This window comes from Hemiscyllium ocellatum, chromosome 20 (genome assembly GCF_020745735.1).
Source record: "Hemiscyllium ocellatum isolate sHemOce1 chromosome 20, sHemOce1.pat.X.cur, whole genome shotgun sequence".
Lineage (NCBI taxonomy): Eukaryota > Metazoa > Chordata > Chondrichthyes > Orectolobiformes > Hemiscylliidae > Hemiscyllium > Hemiscyllium ocellatum.
The window spans coordinates 49,997,984-50,003,983 of NC_083420.1; positions in this window are offsets into that span (position 1 = coordinate 49,997,984).

Here is a 6,000-nt window from a genome sequence, read left to right on the forward strand (position 1 = left end):
CAGGATTTACAATTAAGTCGTTAAAAAAATAACAAATTTGTTGCATTTTTTTCAGTTCTGCATTTGTGCTTTATGTAAATTTTCCTGGCAAATAGTAATAGCAGCAAAATTGTGATATTCATGGAGTTATGACATGCTGTGGTCACGAGGCCTTTTAAGAACAGGAACCAGATACTAGTTTGATAAAAAGAGATTATTTTCCCAAATCAAGTGGATTTCATCAGTTAAAGCCAGTAATAATCTAAAACTCAAGCTGCAGAGAGCACTCCAATGGATTAAAATAAGAGGCTGTGGTCGTGTCTGTCTTTTGAGTCCCATTGCACAAACCTGTGCACATCTGTGTCATGTGCATTTATATAGTGCCTATAATGTAGTAAAATGTCCAAAGGTGCTTCAAAGCAGAGTATCAGACAAAATTTGACAGTGATCCGCTAAGGAGCTATTTCCACAGCTGACTCAAGGCTTCGAGTGAAGGGAGGGGTTTTGAGGAGTGTCTGAAAAGAAGGGAGAGAAGAAGTTTAAGGGGAGAATTCAAGAATTTAGACTCCAGACACTTCCCATCAGTGTTCCGTTTAAATGTATGCTCGCACATGCAGCAATCTTAAAGGAACCTTGCAGCAGTCCACATGTAACTGTCTCAAAGTGAACTGTTTATGCCTACATTTGTTTGTTGTCCTTTCACTAATCCTCTGCCCAAACTGATTTATTACCCCCGTCCTATTTTCCCCTTTAGCAAATCTTCATGTGGCACGTCATTGAATCCCTGTTGATTCTTTGGTATTCTTGTAGAAAAAAACTGGGGGGTTCTTTATTCATTGCCCTGGGCCAACTGCATGAATTCCTATGTGGCCAGTCTCTCCATGACCATTTTGTGCCAGTTTGTCAGTTGATGTACAGAAGCCAAAGGAATGAATAGCAATCAATTGGTTTTGCCCCTGGCCAGCCCTTCCTTAATTCTGTATTGATACTTTCTGACACGTATTCAGAACTGTTCCATTGACGGGAAGCTTTATCTAACTTAGTGTCATCCTTAATCAAGATCAGAGTGAGAAAACGGGACCGTGTGAGGGTACAGCCTCATTAAATGCTTGTGAAGTCAAATGTGTTTCTCTGTCCATTTTTTGTTACTGCCTGAAAAAATGCACGCATTTCCCTTTCTACAAGTCTAAACATTGAATTGCATTGTGGATTCTAATGTGCTGAAACAGTGCATCCATTCATAGGCTGTTTGGTGATAAGGCTGTCACCAATTGCAAAACATCAGACGTGAATGTACAATGTTAACTTCACCATGGAATCGAAAGAGGGAAGGGAAAGTGAAATAGAGGGAGTGAGCTTATTTCTTTTCCTGGCTTGATCTCATCCACTGCTACTTACGTTGAAGGTGGCAAGAATTTCCCAGCTAGGCAGCATAGTCTTCCTGACATCTGCAAGTTGCTCTCCAATTAAGCCATTGGTGGCTGCCGTGCTATTTTGATCTGAGATCTGCGCAGTTTAAGTAGTCATCGCTTCCTCACCAAATCTACGAGGAGCTGGATCGAGAGATTGAAGAGATCCAGCAGAGTTCAAAACTGATTTGAAGGGTTGTAGTGGACCATGAACATCTGGAGTACACGTATCACATGCATCATCTCTTAAAATCGAAGCACCAGTGATTTATTATTTACTTACATGGAATACGGAGAGAAATTTTGTCTTAAATCAAGACTTCCTGTCCTTTCTAAGATGGCATTTGATGGAGATGGAAAAATCATTATCTAAATTTAGAATCAGAGGGAGCTACAAAGCTGAGTGTTAGGATACTAATGCATACTGTTACAGAGTAGAACAGCATGGGTGGGTACATGATCCCACTCAATCAGATGATGAGGTATTAAATCAAGGTCTTGTCTGTCCTTAATGGTGAATTTAAAAGAGTCCATGACACTGTCGGAAGAAAGGGGTCTCCCAGTATCCTGACCAGAAGAAAAACCAGTAAAATTCATGAATGAGACATACTGATTAATTATTCGTTCAAAATGGCTCTCCAATGTACATTCATTTCCAAGTATTACAGCTTTTTAGCCTTCTATTTTCCCTCTCACTGGGGAAAAGCATAATATTAAAACAATGATTCTGCTTTGCCATGCTCCAACTGTTGAGTAACAATTATATAGACTAGTGGGAATTCGATTATCAGTAATCCCACTTCATTTTGTTCTCTTTTACTTTTAGAGTCTTAAGACATTAAGGAAAGTAAGCTCTAGGAATTAAACAGGACCGGGAAGCATAATTGGCAAAAAGAAAGCATTGTCATGCATTTTGAGTATTTACATTAGCCTGGAGAAAACTTTAAACAGCAAAATCCTTAGCCAGCAAAAATAACATTTTAAGGGGATTATGCAAATATTCAATGTCAGTTGAGTTGATACATCACTGTTAACATATTGTTGTGTCATGTTTACAGGATCCTGATGTGCCATTGGACATAGAACGTTACAACGCAGTACAGGCCCTTCGGCCCTCGATGTTGCGCCAACCTGTGGAACCAATCTATCCTACACTATTTCATTTTCATCCATATATTTATCCAATGACCGTTTAAATGCCCTTAAAATTGGTGAGTCTACTACTGTTGCAGGCAGGGCAGTCCATCCCCCTACTACTCTCTGAGTAAAGAAACTACCTCTGACATGGCGTTCGACAAGGTTACCCATGGGAGACTGATTAGCAAGGTTAGATCTTATGGAATACAGGGAGAACTAGCCATTTGGAAACAGAACTGGCTCAAAGGTAGAAGACAGAGGGTGGTGGTGGAGGGTTGTTTTTCGGACTTGAGGCTGTGACCAGTGGAGTGCCACAAGGATCGGTGCTAGGTCCTCTACTTTTTGTCATTTACATAAATGATTTGGATGCGAGCATAAGAGGCACAGTTAGTAAGTTTGCAGATGACATCAACATTGGAGGTGTAGTGAACAGGGAAGAGGGTTACCTCAGATTACAACAGGATCTTGACCAGATGGGCCAATGGGCTGAGAAGTGGCAGATGGAGTTTAATTCAGATAAATGTGAGGTGCTGCATTTTGGGAAAGCAAATCTTAACAGGACTTATACACTTAATGGTAAGGTCCTAGGGAATGTTGCTGAACAAAGAGACCTTGGAGTACAGGTTCATAGCCCCTTGAAAGTGGAATCGCAGGTAGAGAGGATAGTGAAGAAGGAGTTTGGTATGCTTTCCTTTATTGGTCAGAGTATTGAGTACAGGAGTTGGGAGGTCATGCTGCGACTGTACAGGACATTGGTTAGACTACTGTTGGAATATTGCATGCAATTGTGTTCTCCTTCATATCGTAAAGATGTTGTGAAACTTGAAAGGGTTCAGAAAAGATTTACAAGGATGTTTCCAGCGTTGGAGGAGTTGAGCTACAGGGAGAAGCTGGAGCATTGGAGGCTGAGGGGTGACTTTATAGAGGTTTACAAAATTATGAGGGGCATGGATAGGGTAAGTAGGGAAAGTGTTTTCCCTGAGGTTGGGGAGTCCAGAACTAGAGGGCACAGGTTTAGGGTGAGAGGGGAAAGATATAAAAGAGACCTAAGGGGCAACTTTTTCACACAGAGGGTGGTACGGGTATGGAATGAGCTGCCAGAGGAAGTGGTGGAGGCTGGTACAGTTACAACATTTAAGATGCATTTGGATGGGTTTATGAATAGGAAGGGTTTGGAGGGATATGGGTCGGGTGCTGGCAGGTGCGACTAGATTGGTTTGGAATATCTGATTGGCATGGACAGGTTGGACTGAAGGGTCTGTTTCCATGCTGTACATCTCTATGTCTCTATAACTCTAAGATATCTGCCCTATATCTATCACCCCCTAATTTAAAGCTATGTCCCCTTGTGCTAGCCATCACCATCCCAGGAAAAAGGCTCTCACTGTCCACCCTATCTAACCCTCTGATTATCTGATATGTTTCAATTGTCACCTCTCAACCTTCTTCTCTCTAATGAAAACAGCCTCAAATTCCTCAGCCTTTCCTCATAAGACCTTCTCTCCATACCAGGCAACATCCTGGTAAATCGCTTCTGAACCCTTTCCAAAGCTTCCACAGCCTTCCTATAATGCGTTGTGTGAGATTTGAAATTTTGAATAATATTTGTGACAGATTTTTCTGCAACCTCTGTCAGAGCTGAACTCACATTTGACAACACATTAACAATTCCAATTTTTCCTCTCATTTTATTTAAGTTATGTTATTTACAAGACTAAATATTGTATGGTTTTAAATATGGATCAATCTAAACATTGTAAATATGGGGCTGACTTTTATGATAAATTTTGATGGAGTCATGGGAGGTTTCTCCCTAGGACCCCTAGTTAGATTCCTCATGTTATCTTTCCAAACTTGGACATTATCTGTGCACCACACCCCCTTTTGCACTCTGTTCATCCTCCTTCCTCTTACCAGAGGTGAATATATTTGCCACTGCCAGGACCTCCCCAGGATTCCCAGCACAAGCGCCATTTTTAATGCCGCCAGTCGTATACATTGTCAGTCAGGAGATGCCCTTCACTGTGCATGTAGTGGGAGGAGAGTCAAATGTAGGAATCATAGCTGACACTTAGAGTCATAGAGTCATAGAGACGTACAGCATAGAAACAGACCCAACCCGTCCAACCCGTCCATGCCGACCAGATATCCCAACGTAATCTAGTCCTACCTGCCACCACCTGGCCCATATCCCTCCAAACCCTTCCTATTCATATATCCATCCAGATGCCTTTTAAATGTTGCAATTGTACTAGCCTCCACCACTTCCTCTGGCAGCTCATTCCTCAAACGCACCACCCTCTGCATGAAAAAGTTGCCCCTCTTTTATATCCTTTCCCTCTCACCCTAAACCTATGCCCTTTAGTTCTGGACTCCCCCACCCCAGGGAAAAGACTTGTTTATTTATCCTATCCATGCCACTCGTGATTTTATAAATCTCCATGAGCTCACTCCTCAATCTCCAATGCTCCAGGGAAAACAGCCTATTCAAACTCTCCCTATGGCTCAAATACTCCAATCCTGGCAACATCCTTGTAAATCTTTTCTGAACTCTTTCAAGTTTCATAACATCATTCCAATAGAATTACACGCAATATTCCAACAGTGGCCTAACCAATGTCCTGTACAGCCGCAACATAACCTCCCAATTTCTGTACTCATTAATCTGATCAATAAAGGAAAGCATGCCAAACGCCTTCTTCACTATCCTATCTACCTGCAACTCTACTTTCAAAGAGCAATGAACCTGCACTGCAAGGTGTCTTTGTTCAGCAACACTCACTAGGGCCTTATCATTAAGTATGTGAAAGTGAGGAATGCAAGATGCTGGACATTAGAGTCGAGTGTATGGTGCTGGAAAAGCACAGCAGGTCAGCCAGTAACTGAGGAGCAGGAAAATCGATGTTTCGGGCAAAAGCCCTTCATCAGGAATCAGCCTCATTCCTGATGAAGGGCTTATACCTGAAATGTCAGTTTTCCTCCTCCTTGGATGCTGCCTGACCTGCTGAGCTTTTCCAGCACTACACTCTTGACCGTTATACACCTAATGATAAGTCCTGCTAAGATTTGTTTTCCCAAAATGCAGCACCTCGCATTTATCTAAATTAAACTCCATTTGCCACTCCTCAGCCCATTGGCCCATCTGATCAAGATGCCATTGTAATCCGAGGTAACCTTCTTCACTGTCCACTACACCTCCAATTTTGGTGTCTTCTGCAAACTTACTCATTATACCTCTTACGCTCACATTCAAAACATTTGTATAAATGATGAAAAGTAGTGGACCCAGCACCGATCCTTGTGGCACTTCACTGCTCACAAACCTCCAGTCTGAAAGACAACCTTCCACCACGACCCTCTGTCTTCTACCTTTGAGCCAATTCGGTATCCAAATGGCGAGTTCTCCCTGAATTCCAGGACATCTAACATTGAGGAATTTCAATGTCATCCGTAAAGAGTGGCTCTGCAGCGGTAG